Here is a 16,674-nt window from a genome sequence, read left to right as displayed (position 1 = left end):
ACAGAAAACACCATTTATGGTAAGCAAACTTGCTTTTTTCCCCATTGATAAGCAGGTTGAATTAGCCATGCTATCTGGGAGTCCCCAACTAAGGATCCCTTGAGGACACTGTTTAACTATATATTTGTGGAGGTGACATTCTGTCTCTGGCATGGACCAAGAGGCCCCCATGTGCGAAAACCATCTCATTGTGCCAGTAGCATAGGGCAGTATTGACTCTTGTCTGTTGCTGGAGGCAATAATGGAATGTTAAGGAATGAAGAGACGAACAAGTAGCTGCTTTACATATGTCCAGAATTGGTATGTTGTGAAGGTGAGCTATAGAGGCTGCTGTGGCTCCGAGTTGGTGCACTTTTACTCTATCTGGAAGACTATCTTGATGAGTTGAGTAGCAGAACTGAATACATTGGGATAACCAGTTCGCTAATGTTCTTTTGGCGACCAGTAATCCTGGCATGTTTGGGTTGAAAGAGACAAAGAATTGAGATTGACATTTAGGAGATTCAGTCCTTTATATGTAATAAGCCAGGGCTCTTTTGCAGTCTAGAGTGTGAAGGATCTTTTCCCTGTCCATTGAATGTAGTTCTGGAAAGAAAGTTGGTAAGGTAATTGTTTGATTCAGGTGAAAGGCTGAGACCACCTTGGGGAGAAAGGACGGATGGGTCAGTAAGTTGAATTTTTCATGGTAGAATTGCAAGTAAGGAGAATAGTAGACTAATGCCTGAAGCTCACTCACTTGTTTTGCTGAAGTGATGGCCACTAGGAATGATATCTTCTGTGTCAGGTATTTCATGGAGGCAGAATGCATTGGCTTCAATGGCAGATGCATGAGTCTAACACCAGACTGATATCCCAAGGAATCGCCAGTTTGGAAACCGGGGCATGAAGCCTTATAGCACCTGGAGGGTTCTCTCCTGTGGAGACCAGATTCCAAGTGTCTTTAGGTGTAGCATGTGTGCTCCCCATCTCCTTTTGGATCATCTGTTGTCATAGCAATCTGAAGCAACAGGGTTCAAAATGGTGCTCCTATTTCTAGTACAGCTCCTATTTCCGTACAGTTATCCAGGCCACCATCTCATCCAAATTAGACAACTGTAATGCTCTACTCCTAGGACTCCCGTACTCTACCATTAAACCTCTACAAATGTTACAACATGCTACAGCGAGACTCATTGCAAACTCCCGTAAATATGATCACATCACTCCCATCCTTAGAGATCTACACTGGCTCCCCATAGCCTCCCGTATTATCTACAAAACCCTCACCATTATGCATAAAGCAATTCATACCCACAACTCCAACTGGTTAGATTTACCTTTCACAACTCCTCAGTCCAGTCGACCACTAGAACGGCCAAAAAAGGCACCCTAGTTGTACCATCCCAGAAAACAGCCCATCTCTCCTCTACACGCGACCGTGCACTCTCGATCGCAGGTCCCACTCATTGGAACACCCTACCACCTGACCTGTGCCTCGAACCTTGTATGAACAACTTCAAAAAGAAATTGAAAACATGGTTGTTCAAGCAAGCCTACCCAGAATAGAAGGCTATCACACCGTTTCCAAAGTAGACCACTTTGCGTATACTCTTCTCCTCATATTGAGGAACCATGTTATGTTATCCTTTCTCTTCTCAGCTACCTCTTGTTACCCCCTCTCCCAGTTTTGCTTTCCCTGTTAAAATGAAATTTCTAAGCTTAACTGTTCATTGTAAACCGGCATGATGTCCACAACTAATGCCGGTATATAAAAATGTTTAAATAAATAAATAAATAGTAAATCGGGGGGATAGCCACCAGTTTATGCCAAAGATCGTTGACTGAGTCATGATGGCCTGCAGCAACAGCAGTTGGCTGTGTTGAGACCATTGCGTCTTGAATCCTTATTGTAGGTGCTGCACATGAAGGCGGGTGTGTAGTACAACATATATAGCCACTGCCATATGACCCAGAAGAGTGAGTATTTGATGAGCTGGGGAATGCAACTGGTTCTTCAAGGTGTGAGCTAGCTCGCAAAATATCTGGATTCTTTCCGCTGGAAGGAAAGCCTTGCAGAGCTTGGTGTTTATTACCGCTCCGATGAACTGAAGGACTTAGGTTGGGTGTTGGTTGGACTTCTCGTAGTTTATTATGAATTCTAGATTCTCTAGGCAGGTTATTGTCTTCTTTAGGTGAGAGCTAAGCATTTTGAAAAAACTAGAAGCCAATTGTCCAGATAGGCAAAAATCTTGATCCCCTTTCTGTGTGGGTGGGCCACAGTGATAGCTAGGCATTTTGTGAACACTCAGAATGCTGACAGTAGGCCAGGCGGAAGCACTTTGTATTGGTAATGCTTTGCGTTCACCTGAAAGCAAATATGCCACAAAAAACAGATGCATGGTGATATGATCATGTGCATCCATGAGATCTAAAGAGCACTCCAGTCATTGGTTTTGAGAGATATCAAGAATTTCTCCTTCCGAATGAATTTGTTGAGGGCCCATAGGTCCAAGATGGGCCGGAGACTTCCTCCTTTCTTTGGGATGAGGAAGTACAGGAAATAGAATCCTTGATTGTATTATTGTCGAGGTAACACCTGGATTGCATGCTCTTTGAGTAGTGACAACCTCCTGATGGAGAAGAACATTGCCCCCTCGATTTCGAGAGGATAGTATGAAATGGGGCAATTGAAGAGTTAAATGGAAGTTCGGTTTGTAACCATCCTATACCACACTGAGAAAACAACAGTCCGATGTAATGGAGGTCCAGGTCTGGTAAAAGGATATTCTGCTGCCTATTCCCGCAAAGGCTGTGGCCGAGCCATTTTCAAAAATTCTGTTGAGGTTTCTGGTTGTTGCCTTGCTGTTGCTTTTGTGGGTGTTGAGCTCTTGCACGTCCCCTTGCTTGGGTTTGTTGAGGTTGCTGCCTCTGAGTTTGGTAGGGAGGTACTCTGCAGGGGTTAAACGGTCTATACTGACGTCTCTGGTAGAAAGACCTTTTATAATTCGGGTAGAATCTTCTCAAGGAAGATTGCTCCGTCATGAGGAGACTGCTGTGCTTTGCTCCTTCAGTTGGGATACAGTCTCTCATAATCTGTCCCCGAACAAATTATCTCCCTTGCAAGGGAGATCAGCCAGCTTATCATGTACATCATTGTAGATGGCGCTTGCTCGAAGCCAAGCAATTTTTCAGGCTGCTATTGAAGCTATTGATGTTCTAGCTGATGTATTGAGGCTTCATATATTGTACGAAGGAGATGGCGTAACCCCTCTTCCATGTCAGCTATGGCTTGGTTCTGTAATTGGTTTTTCGATCTTCGAACCTTCTTTAGGCTTCAAGGCTTGCAGGCATTCATACAAATATTGGGTGATATAAAATTGGTGTTGCTGAATCCTGGAATTCAGCATTGTTGCTTGAAAGACCTTCTTACTGAAGTTGTCTAGTTATTTATTCTCTTTCCCTGGTGGTGTATTCGGATGCAGGCATGTCTTCTTTGCTTTTTTCATGGCCGATTCGACCACTACTGATGCGTGAGGTAGCTGTACTAATCCGTAGAGTGAAGATTTTCACATTCTATATTTCAAATCAGACTTCCGTGAAATGGGAGGACCCGAGAAAGGAGATTCCCATGATTTGTCCAATGGACCCTCCAGGACCACATGAACTGGAAATGCAGTCGGCTCCAAAGGGATGTCAAGAATTTGAGAATGCCATGCACCTCCGACCTTGGATCCAGCAACTTTTTGTCTCTACCTTTAAGAGTGAACCCATCTTTTTAATGAACTTTGAATATGATAAGTCTTCTGGAGGTGAGGAAGCTTCCGGTGGCTCCTCCAGGGGGGTCTGATAGAATTCCCATGGATGTACCTGGAGAAGTTGGAGGGGTGTCCGGGAGTTCTTTATCACGTTCTGAAACTGCTGGACTCAGGCGATTGTCATCCTCTACATTTACATTTTGAGGGGGGAAGAGGGAAATGAGTGTGACGACAAATTATCTTCCAAGCCTACTGTGGTGGGTAGCAGGCAGAGAGGCAAAGAAGGTCTTTAGAATTTCCGAAATTTGGGACATGGCCTGTGAGGCTACACCACCTAATTTAGGGTTGGGAGGGGAATGTTTCTTTTTTTTTTTTTTTTGCAGATGTGAAAATATGGCGCGGGCCATCCATTGCTCCTACCATGTGACAGGTGCCAGTCAATGGCACTGATAGCCCCTGTCACATGGTAATGGCAAAGGGTAAGGGCCATCGGCGCCATTTTCATTAGTGGCAGCCGACGGCCCGAGAGGGGGCCATCGCTCCTGGGATCCCCGCTTGACCACCAGGGACTTTAGGCAAGTTTGGTTTTTTTTGGGGGGGGGGGGGGGGATTGTAAATATTTAAATCTGAAGGGTTGGGGTGGGTTTGGGGGTTTTTTTCTGTGTGCCCTTTCTCTCCCCCCCCCCCCCAAATAAGAAAACCACACAAAATTTCGTGGGGTTTTCCTATCATTTTCGGGGCCCCCCTGAACCGTGACAAAATAGGAAATATCGTCTATATTTCCTTTTTCGTCTAAAATGAATGCACATCCCTAATTTCCCATGGGACAAAGAAACAAAGAAAGAGGTAATGCATTCATAAATTCTAAGCACTTCAAGTCCATAAAATGAAAGGTTAAAGGGGTCTTTCTGTTGCAAAGAACGTGATGGTTTTCCTTCCACCCGGTCATAGTGTGTACAGGTCTCTCTGGAAGCTTGCCATTAAAGCAAAACCTTTGCACTTTCATCATTGTCAGATGCATGAATTAATACCGGATATGAAATAAAAACTCTAATTAAGTAAAAGAAACTATGATAGGAAGAAATCCCTCTCTATAATTTCTGAAGCGAAAAGCAATAAGATAAGAAAGAAGCTTATCTCATCTCTTATAACAGATTTCTGTATAAACAGCTACAAACAAACTCAGAAAACTAACCATGTTTCAACTCATTCTGCCATACAGGTTCTTTCCCTAAATAAAGAGTTATCTATAATATTTCATTACATGTAGTACGGATAAAAATAAAAACTTATGAACACATCAATCACGTGACAGGCATGCCGGTCTGTTGCTTCAGGACCAGAAGAACTTTCTTTTAATCTCATCTCCCCTTTCTTGTAGCGGGATCTTCTCTATCAGACATAAAGACTACACTGCACATCTGCCTGATGCAGAAATGAAACAGAAAGTTTAAACAGACAGCTGCTCTCACTTTCTATTTCCAGATCAGAACCATAAAGCAATGCTGATCCATTTCACACAAGTATTTACCCAATGCGTAAAGAAATCAAACCTTACGAGTTTCTGTATAACTTCAATGCTAGTCATTAGGAGAGGTATACATTCCCTGTTTTGATTTTGACAAGGTACAGATTTCACTTCACTGCAAAGGAAATATAAACTTTCTTGCTAAATCAAATTCATTTTATGCAAATATCTTTAATTCCCCATCAGTCTGTTCATGAGTTTTAAACTGAAAAATCAATTCATTTAAATGAATTTTCTCCTCCGTTTGTATTTGCATATGAGAAACATTTTCCTGCATCCCCCACTCATCCCCCCCCTTTCTCTCTGCTGTTAACCCCTTAACTCCCTGTGTCCTTTCAAGTTCTAAAACTTTAAACACTAGTAATTGCTTCTACAGCAATCGAATTGTCAATATCCCCAATAGAGGAGTCCCTGTGTTCCCCCATGACCCAGTTCTGAATCCTTCCACAATTGTGCATGTCTGCTACAAGTGTAAACTGAGACTGGGCTGTGATTTCTGGATCTGGAGCCATCCCTTGCTCCAGGAATTGGGCAGACAGCAGTTCTTCATTGCCTCGGCAATCAGAGAAAAGCATAAGACCTGATTCCAAACAGTCCCTGACATTTGCCAACCTTTGCTGGAAAAAAAGACAGTTAATCTCTGAAATCAAATCAGAATTTTGTCCTAATGTTATAAGGTCCCTTAAATCTGCAATGTCTATTTGGTTTAGTAATTGTGCTGGAACATTAAATTGTTTGGAACTAGTCCAACCAGACCTGCTATCAAAAGCCTGGTCACCGGGAGTAGTGACTTTTTGTCACTTTCTGAATATGTCTAACACTCTAGAAATAATCAATCACTAATCCCATCCCCAATATTGTGTTACAATGACATATGTATATAATCCTGTGGTGATGCCAAATGTGCGGGGTGGCCATATTTTATATTATGTCACAGAACAATCTACACACAATCTGGTAAAGCAAAAAACTTAGTTTACTAAATTGTAAATTTATGGATAATAAATCGCAAAGATAAGTAATATCAAAATTGAATACAGTATCACAGTAAGCTGTACTTAAATCAATACAAGTAAATAGGAAACAGACAGAATATTAATCAAAGGACAAAAAATGAACACTTCCCTTATATATATATATCTTTCCTCTACATAAAACACTGTTCTTGGAAACCTGGAAGACTCCAGCTTGGGGACCCTAAAAAGAACCAGCTGATTTGCTCTTTGTTCCTTTCAGATCATCCAACTAAAATAAGCAAATGCAATGCCTTATATCCCTCTGCAAGTTATGTGTTTCAATTTGCACTTTATCCAGGAAGGTATTTCAGTACTAGTCTTTTGATCTCTGCATTTGTTAAAAGACACCAAATGTCTTAACTCATTATTGGCTCACTAGTATAGGTACTAGTCTTTAGCATTTGATCTTTCCAGGTGTTAAGAGACACCAGATGTCTTAGCCTTTGATCTCCCCAGAGACACCAGATGTTCCCTGGGACCATCCCAGCTCTCCTGTTGCCAGGATGTCCCTGGAACAACGTGATAGTGTCATGCCTTTATACAATCCCTGTACTCAACTTATATGCAATAATCATCAATCATTAGAGCCTGTTCTGATCCATCACAAACTCTTCCGGGGATCTAGCTAAGCTACCTAAAATGTTCTTACACACTGCTTCTGGGAAAGGAAGCAGAACCCTCCGAGACCCTCATAATGTCGATGTCAAAGTCGTCGGATCCTATGAGTTCTTTTGGAGTGAAAATTACTTGAGGGTCCAGATGCCATTGTCTCTGAGGCTCCTTCCTAATGTTTCTTCATTTTATGCTGTGCGCCTTGTTTTTTTTGTGCGTCAAATTCATCGATGAAAGACGCTCCTGCGTCGAAGGTTTATCTTTCACCTTTTCCCTCGACGCATGCCTCAATATGTTTTGCGTCGGTGTTGTGCCTTGACCTGCATCATACACCGTGCACCATTGAGCGTCCTGTGTTCCCTGTACGTACCAGGATCAGTCCAGACTGCTGGGTTATGCCTCCCGTCCAGCAGATGGAGTCAGAGAGAAACTGAAAAGGCACCACTGATATACCCTCGTGCGCCCCCTGCGATCCTTCAGTATATCTCTGACTCCAGCAGATGAGAGAGCATAACCTGCGGTCCTGATCTCCTGTAAATTGGGAGGGGTTTCCCTCTCAGGTTTGACTTAGACTATCTGAGAAATCCTGTGACTGGATCAATGTAAATTTTCAGAACTACTTTAAGTAATAGGAGCCGTAGCAGGCAAGGCAGGGCACTGCCCTAGAGCCTTTTCCCGGGGGTTTCTTTCTGCCCTGCCCAGTGAGAGGAGGGGAGGATTAATCGGTGGGCCGGTCACTCTCCCTCTCCGCCTCCTGAGAAGTTTAATTCCTCGGAGAAGATAGTCAGACGGGTAACTACACCCTCTGCAGGCTCCACCATAAAATTGACTTGTGAGGTATTTACATAGCTGCCGGTAGCAGCGCTATAAACGTTAAAAAAAAAAAAAAAAAAACGAGGTAATTTTTCCCACTGCCTGCTTTACTCACTGTGGTCTCCGGAAGGGGTGGCTTGTCACCCAGCCCCTTTTTCGCGCCGTTTTCTTCTTAAAAAAAAAAAAAATGCCCAGAGGGACAGTTTGTGCTGCATGTGGGGAGCCGGGCCGCCGGCTCTCCCGCGAGGGCCTTTGCTCCCGGTGCCTTTCCGGGGGTGAGGGCTCCTCACGGGGGCCAGCCACGGCCGGGAGCTCTCCCTCACCGCGACTTGGGGCACGGTCAGCATCGGGCAAATCTCGGCAGTCCTCGCTGCCGATACCAGGGGCGGCGGCCATTTTGGAAAATTTGGCGGCCATTTTAGGAGAGCCTGATTGCGATGCAGTTTCGTCGGAGGAGGGAGATGACCTCCCACCTCTGTCCCCACCGGACCTTAGCCCCTACAGACCCCGCGGTTTATCAGGGCTTATGGATTTGCCACCTATGGGAGCCAAGGGAGGTTCCTTAAAGAGACCTCATCCTTTTACCTCACAATTTGTTCTTTTGCTCCACAAGGCTTATATGGAGGCCGAAGCTGAATGGGAGCAGGGTGCTCCTGCTCCAGATAAACGTGGCAAAATTTCTACAGGTCACAATGACCTGGGACAGGGGGATCCTAATCCGGCCCCTCCTCCTCCTAAACCTCCACAGCATGTAGCCCCAGATCCCTTTTCACAGGACCCGCCCGCTCCGGATTCTGGTACTGACGTGGGGGGTGCGGACCCAGTTGAGGGGGATGATCCTCAGATACTACGGTTATTCCATAAAGAGGAATTAGATCCTTTGATCACGCATGTTCTTCAAGAGCTACGAATTCCGGTACCCCTGACTGAATTGGATTCCCAGCCAGGAGATTTTGAGTTATCCGGTCTCCGCACACCCTCACATGCTTTTCCTTTTCACAATAAACTTTCAGATTGTGTCCCGAGAATGGGATTATCCGGAGGCCACTCAGAGTCAGCTGCGCTATGGATAAGCTTTACCCACTCCCTGCTGATTCCTTGGAGCTCCTTAAGGTGCCAAAGGTGGATTCGGCGGTTACAGCCATGGCTAAACATACCACCATCCCAGTAACAGGGGGTACAGCCCTTAAGGATCTTCAAGATCGGAAATTGGAGATGTTACTTAAGCGAATTTTTGAGGGTTTCAGCCTTGGGAGTACGGGCGGCCGTTTGCAGCTGCATGGTACAGAGGGCTACTCTCCGTTGGGTACAACAGATGTTGACGGCTCAAGAGCTGCCTCCGGAGGAAGCAGAGCAAGCAAATCGCATAGAGTCCGCGGTGGCCTATGCTGCAGATGCTTTCTATGATCTACTCCGCACTTCGGCCCGGTCTATGTCTTCGGCAGTCTCGGCACGGAGGCTCTTATGGCTGCATCACTGGGCAGCAGACTCTTCTTCTAAAGCGCAACTCGGTTCCTTTCCTTTTCGGGGCAAACTATTATTTGGGGACGAGTTAGAGCAACTTATTCGGTCTCTGGGGGAGAACAAGGTATTCAAGTTGCCAGAGGACAAGCCCAGGTTTTTTCGTTCTTCGGGCACCTTCCGCGGTCGTTTTCGCGGGCAGCGCCGATTTCGCTCCGAGAGGGGCTCCTCTTATGCTACAAGACAACCATCTATGCGCTCCCAAGCATGGACTCCTTCCTTTCGTGGTAGAAGACCAGCACGCGCAGGAGCGTCACACACCTTCGCCACCTCTAAGGCGGCTCAGTGAAGGGACGCCGGTCCATTCCTCCGTCCCGGAAGTCGGAGGACGACTCTCTCACTTTCGGGAGGAATGGGCCACAATCACCACCGACCAGTGGGTCCTCGACATTATAACTCACGGATACGCTTTAGATTTTGCACGGCCCCTGCGCGATTTGTTCCTCATCTCTCCCAGCGGCTCTCCAGCAAAGCAACAGCTGATTGCACAGACCCTGGAACGGTTGCAGGCGCTATAGTGCCAGTACCGGCTGCCGAGCAATGGACAGGTCGTTATTCCATTTATTTCATCATTCTCAAGAAGGGCACGTTCCGGCCAATCCTGGATCTCAAGCAGGTCAACAGGGCATTGCGCATACCGCGGTTTCGGATGGAGACCCTACGCTCAGTCATCGCTGCGGTCCACAAAGGCAAATATTTGGCTTCCTTAGATCTCACAGAGGCTTACCTGCATATAGGAATACAAGAGTTCCATCAAAGGTTTCTACGCTTTATGGTCCTGGGATCTCATTTCCAGTTCTGTGCTCTTCCGTTCGGGCTTGCGACAGCTCCGAGAGTGTTCACCAAAGTAATGGTGGTGGTGGCCGCGAGTCTCCGGAGAGACGGGGTATTGGTACACCCGTACTTGGACGACTGGCTCATTCGGGCAAAATCGCGACGTCTCTGCGAAGACGCAATTCACACAGTACTTTACCGACTCAACTCTCTGGGTTGGGTAGTCAATTACCCCAAGAACCAACTGCTTCCCTCCCAGAGCTTAGAATTTCTGGGCGCCTCGTTCGACACAAATTTGGGCAAGGTTTTCCTGCCACAGGCAAGGATGGAGCGCCTGATGGCGCACGTTCGCCGTCTTCTAGCCCTTCCCTTGCCAGTGGTATGGGATTATTTACAGGTTCTTGGGTATATGGCGTCCACCCTGGATTTGGTTCCTTGGTCTTTTGCGCATATGTGGCCGCTACAGAGGGCGCTTCTGTCGCGTTGGGATCCCAAATCGGAAGAATTTCAGATACCTTTGCCGCTCCTACACCCAGCCAGGACCAGTCTACAATGGTGGTTGGATCCGGTCCACTTGCTACAAGGGGTCGATTTGGAGCCCCCTCAATAGGTCATCGTCACGACCGATGCCAGTCTGACGGGGGTGGGGGGCAGTCTGTCAGTCTCAGTCCGCTCAGGGACGTTGGACGCTTCCGCAGACCAAGTGGTCTATCAATCGTTTGGAAACCAGGGCGGTTCGCCTAGCGTTACAGCACTTTCTCCCCTTGATTCAGGACAGAGCAGTTCGAGTGTTGTCCGACAATGCAACCACGGTGGCATATATAAATCGGCAAGGCGGAACAAGGAGTCTACCAGTAGCAACCGAAGCCAGCCGATTGATGGATTGGGCAGAGAAGCACCTGTCTCGTATTGCAGCGTCGCACATCGCCGGAGTCGACAACATTCAAGCGGACTATCTCAGCCGGCAGCGGCTAGATCCGGGAGAGTGGGAACTATCTCCCGAGGCACTCAGACTTATCAGTCAACGGTGGGGAACTCCCCGTTTGGACCTCATGGCAACTCGTTCGAATGCCAAGGCAGCTCGCTTCTTCAGCCGCAGAAGGGAACACGGGTCGGAAGGAGTAGATGCACTCGTTCTTCCCTGGCCCGTGCAGGTCCTTCTGTATGTGTTTCCACCATGGCCATTGGTGGAAACACGTACAGATCGAATCCCACACAGGTCCCGTCATTCTAGTGGCTCCGGAGTGGCCAAGGAGACCGTGGTTCGCCGACCTGATCAACCTGGCGGTGGACGGCCCCTTGCGTCTGGGTCATCTGCCTCGACTTCTACGGCAGGGTCCAGTATTTTTCGACCAGACCGATCGCTTTTGTCTAGCGGCTTGGCTTATGAGAGGCGGCAATTGAGAAAGAAGGGATATTCGGAGTCGGTCATTACTACTCTTCTTCAGGCTCGTAAGCCCTCTACTTCGGTTGCCTATGTCAGGGTATGGAAAGTTTTTGACTCTTGGTGCCAGGGTTTAAAAGTGCCGTCGCGGCAGGCTACGGTGTCTCATATTCTGGCCTTTTTGCAAGAGGGTCTTAAGAAAGGTTTATCCTATAATTCTCTTCGTGTGCAGGTGGCAGCCTTAGGCTGTTACCGTGGTAAACTTGACGGATTTTCCATTGCCATGCACCCGGACGTAGCGCGATTTTTAAAGGGAGTCAAACATTTACGACCTCCGGTGCGACCTATCTGTCCTTCTTGGAGTTTAAATTTGGCTCTCCGGGGTCTTTGTACTTCTCCGTTTGAGCCATTGTGAAGGGCTACTCTCAAGGATCTCACTCTCAAAACGGTTTTTCTCGTCGCTATTTGTTTGGCTAGAAGAATTTCAGAACTTCAGGCGTTGTCTTGCAGAGAACCGTTTCTCCATATTTCTAATTCAGGGGTTTCACTACGTACTGTTCCTTCCTTTTTGCCTAAGGTAGTTTCAGCTTTTCACGTCAACCAGACAGTGGACCTACCGGCCTTTGCGGCGGACGACGGTGATGCGTCTAGGCAACCGGAACTTCGAAGGTTGGATGTTAGAAGGACACTCTTGAGGTATTTGGACATTACCAACCCTTTTCGGTTGTCTGATCATCTTTTTGTCTTGTGGAATGGTCCAAAGAAGGGGAATAAAGCTTCTAAGGCTACGATAGCCCGCTGGTTGAAGGAGGCAATTGTTTCCGCTTACATTTCTCAAGGTCGTGCCGTTCCAGAAGGTCTTAAGGCCCATTCTCTGCGGTCCCAAGCGACGTCTTGGGCGGAGAATGGTTTTATCTCATCTCAGGAAATTTGCCGAGCGGCTACTTGGAAATCGTTACACACTTTTGCTAGACATTACCGATTGGACGTGCGCGCTCCGACGGTAGACTCGTTTGGCAGCGGTGTGCTTCGCTCGGGACTGTCAGTGTCCCACCCCATTTAGGGCAGCTTGGGTACTTCCCAGCAGTCTGGACTGATCCTGGTACGTACAGGGAAAGGAAAATTAGGGCTTACCTGATAATTTTCGTTCCTGTAGTACCAAGGATCAGTCCAGACGCCCGCCCATGTCATTAAAGAGTCCCGCAGCTATATTGGTTTTCAGATTTCTCGTTGAAGGACTTGTTCTGTTTTTCTTATATGTCATGGCCTTTTTCCGCCTGGTTTCCTCGTTTTTCCACATGTTCATAATGTTCATACTTATCTTGATCTAGTCACAGAGTTTGCCATTGTTTCTTATTTCATACTGCTTTGTTATGGATTATACTGAAGGATCGCAGGGGGCGCACGAGGGTATATCAGTGGTGCCTTTTCAGTTTCTCTCTGACTCCATCTGCTGGACGGGAGGCATAACCCAGCAGTCTGGACTGATCCTTGGTACTACAGGAACGAAAATTATCAGGTAAGCCCTAATTTTCCTTTGTACACTTCTGCGCATTGTACACTGAGTGTCGATACGCATCGTGCGCCGTTCTGTGTCGTGCGCCATGCGTCGAACTGTGTCGTGCTTCGGCTTTTTTGGAGCCACCAACTCCTGCACTATGGCTTTTGGCAGTTGTTTCGTTGGCACCTTTGGGCCTTTTGTGATTCTCTCCCCCGAACCCCTACCTTCGGGCTCTCTGGGGGGCTTTCCCACCTGGCCCTGACCTGATGAGGTCAGTTCCAATGATGCCGCTCATTTCGCTGTGGCTGCCTTCTTTTGTCTTGGCGTCGGTGAAGACCGAGTGGAGCGGTGTGCCGGAGCATATGAGCCCAGTGATCCTTTGTCCCTCAGTCTGGCTATTTTCTCATCACCGCAATCGCAGCAGGATGCCTTATCATGGTCCAGCCCCAGGAACAGGTAGCAAGAGTTATGTCCATCAGTGAAAGAGAGAAAAGAAATTAGAGATAAAGACGCGAGAGATCCGTTTTCCTGAGCTGCTTGAGAAAAAACAGAACTGGGCAAGTCATGCAATCACACAGGAACTGGCGCACAGAGCAAAGCTCTGTATCTTTGGAGAGAGTTTTCCACCTCAAGCCTCCCAGAGGGATGTCCCAGACAGCATAGCTAATTCAGCCTGCTTATCGATGGGAAAAATGGAGTTTCATTTGCATGAAAAGGAAAATTTGTTCTTACCTGATCATTTTCGTTTCTGTAGTACCACAGATAATTCCAGACAAGTGGGTTTTGCATCCCTACCAGCAGATGGAGGCAGAGAACAAAACTTTCAGGTACTGCTACATATCAGAGAGTGCCACCTGCAGTCCCTCAGTATTAACCTGTACCCAAGCCAAGATGTTCAAATTATCAAACCCTAAGCAAATTAAGGGCAAGCAGAGAATAGAGTTGGAGCCCCATATAACCGGGATTCTTTGCATAAAAACCAAAAGAACATATTAACCTATGTACACTGTCAGTAACTCTGCATATGTCTACATACTGTCTTAACAACATCCAGAAGCAAGGAAGTCTTTCAAAAGAAGGGGATGGATCTCTGGACTGATCTGTGGTACTACAGGAATGAAAATTCAGGTAAGAACCAATTTCCTTTCCTGTTCATATCCCAGATCAGTCCAGACAAGTGGGATGTGTACCCAAGCTCCCCTTATAATGGGCAGGAACCCGAAAGACCCACGTACAACACACTTTTCCCAAAAGACGCCTTGTCTGGCGCCCGCACATCCAAGCGGTAATGTTTGGTGAAAGTGTGACGAGAAGACCATGTCACAGCCCAACAAATCTCTTGCGGAGAAAACAATTGATACTCCGCCCAGGAAGGTGCCAGTGCCCAAGTAGAATGCGCTCACAACCCTTCCAGAGCTAGATGACCCTTACATATGTACGCTGAACTTATGGCCTCCATCAGCCATCTCGCGATCATGCCCTTGGAAGCTTTAGTTCTTTTCTTTGCTCCACTAAAAAAGACAAACAGATCATCCAACCTCCAAAAAGTATTTTTCACCTTGAGAAACCACAAGAGCACTTGTCTCACATTCAAGAGATGCAACTTTTTTTTACATTGGATCAGTTGGAGACAAATTCGGAAAAGCTGGAAGCTCAACCGTCTGGTTGAGATGAAAGGATGAAACCACTTTAGGAAAAAAGGAAGGGACCATACGCAGTGACACCCCATCCTCCGAAATCCTCAAAAAGGATCTCTAGGGGGGCGCTAGCGAGCAGCGCAACAAGATGGCCGCCTGATTTGACTGCTCCTCCTTACCCCTGGATAAAAACGACACTATTAGCAGCAGATATAGCCCCTGAGGTGCAAAAAATGAAGAAAAGGTTGTGGGATCAGTACAGGATGGCAGCCCGGAAAAAAACCAACGGATTTAAAACAGTTTGCATTCAGTAAAGTAGCGGGGGAACTTTTACCCGACGCCGACGAGCAGGCCGAGAAGGCCTCAGACCACGAGGGCTTTGTTAGCGACCCCAGCTGTGAGTCGGCGATTCACGCGGAGTTAGTGCTCCTAATTCCACACTCTGATTTTCCGACACATTCGGAGATGCGAAACTGGTTTATAGAGTTGCGAGCCGACCTCAAAGCTCACAAGGCAGACATCGTTGCATCCATTTCAAATATAAGGGAAGACTTGGATGCATTAGGCCATCGGGTAGATACCTGGATGCGCGCATGGACGGTCAAAGTGCCCTAACAGAGTCGCTCACCACTCAAAATAGCCGGTTATCCTTTGATATGGAACTTTTATCTGAAAAGGTGGAGGGCTTGGAAAATAGGTCGCGGAGGGCGAACCTCCGCCTCAGAGGGATTCCGGAGTCCAAACAATTTTTTGATTGTCTGGCAACCGCTAAGGCTCTCTGTCAGCATATATTATCCACAAGCAACTCACTTCCAACAGGAGAAAATAATCTTCCCGAGATTGATCTGGAGCGAGCACATAGGGCCCTGGGACAGTCAACCCCGGGATATTATAATCAAATTTCACCATTTTCGCATTAAAGAGGAAGTATTAAAAGCGGCGAGAGCACACCAGCATGTGAAATGGCAAAACTTGAATATCTCAATTTATAACGATATTGCGCCGACAACCTTACAAAAAAAAGATACTAACTGAAAGAGGTGACCGCAGCCCTTCGCAATGATGACATCCGGTACCACTGGGCGTTTCCATTCGCACTTATCTTCCAACGCAAAGGTATCGCCTATCGTATCAAGACCTTGTCGGATGCAGTTGAAAGCTTCAAAACAAGCGGGAATGGAAGTGCCCATCTCAGCCCCGGCACCTCGACAAACTGGGCCCGCAGCCGACTTCAAAATGGCGCCGCCCAGGACCCGGACGGGGCAGACTACGCTGGCAACAATCACAGTTCAAGGTGAAAAACGATTATAATTTTTTCCGAAATTTTGGAAAAAATTAATTTTCGGGCTAGCGTGCGCTATCTCCCCGTTAGCGCGCGCTTACCCGAAAATCTGGTCCCCCGAACCGTGGGAAAAACGAAATTCCCACGGGGGGGGGGGGGGCCCGAAACGAAGCCCGGCACGATATGAAAACCCGAAGCACATCTCTATTTTGTAGAGAAAAAGAAAGTGGAAGTGTGGAGTGGGGGAAAGGGCAGGAGGTTGGAATATCAGGGCTGGGTGTGAACTCTCTCTCTCCCCCCAAACATACCTGGGAACCTTTGATTTCTAGGCACCCTGAGACAGCTGAGGATTAGCAGGGGGAGAAGGTGGGCACACGCGCACTGGTAGCAGCATGCACACAAATTTTCTCAGATAACACATACACTAATACACTCGTATGTTCACTCTCATACTCTCACACACATACATGCTCATTCTTACACACACACACACACACACACACACACCTCAGTAACAGCAAACCAAACACTCTCCACTGCCAAATACTTTGTGAAATAACAAACAAAACATAAAATAAAACAAAACACCTAAATCTTGCTGTCCCATACTAGCACTAAATCTCAGGACTCAAACAGCAGCAAGCTTATCTATGAAAAGGCAGCAATACAAATATTATAGCAGGCCCTAGAATACTAATACACCACATACTGGGGTAACAGAATGAGCCGTACTTCTACAAGTCCCTAGGTGCTAACAGAAATATTGCACCTCGATCATCAATCAGAAACATGTTACTTCAGCTCAAATTATGCTTAAACATGAACAAAACCGAATGCATTCTAATCGCCAGAAATAATGCCAGACCAAAAAT

General features: G+C 46.8%; 1 protein-coding gene across 3 annotated transcripts in view; it reads right to left on the bottom strand.

The window, feature by feature from the left end:
• CHRND (cholinergic receptor nicotinic delta subunit) overlaps positions 1–16,674 on the bottom strand; it is a 106,552-nt gene that overhangs the window by 77,282 nt on the left and 12,596 nt on the right. The gene's annotated exons all lie outside the window — the stretch shown is intronic.

This window comes from Rhinatrema bivittatum, chromosome 9, assembly GCF_901001135.1.
Source record: "Rhinatrema bivittatum chromosome 9, aRhiBiv1.1, whole genome shotgun sequence".
NCBI classification, from domain to species: Eukaryota; Metazoa; Chordata; class Amphibia; order Gymnophiona; family Rhinatrematidae; genus Rhinatrema; species Rhinatrema bivittatum.
The sequence above is the reverse complement of the archived record's forward strand: the minus strand, read 5'-3'. Positions and strand labels throughout refer to the sequence as shown.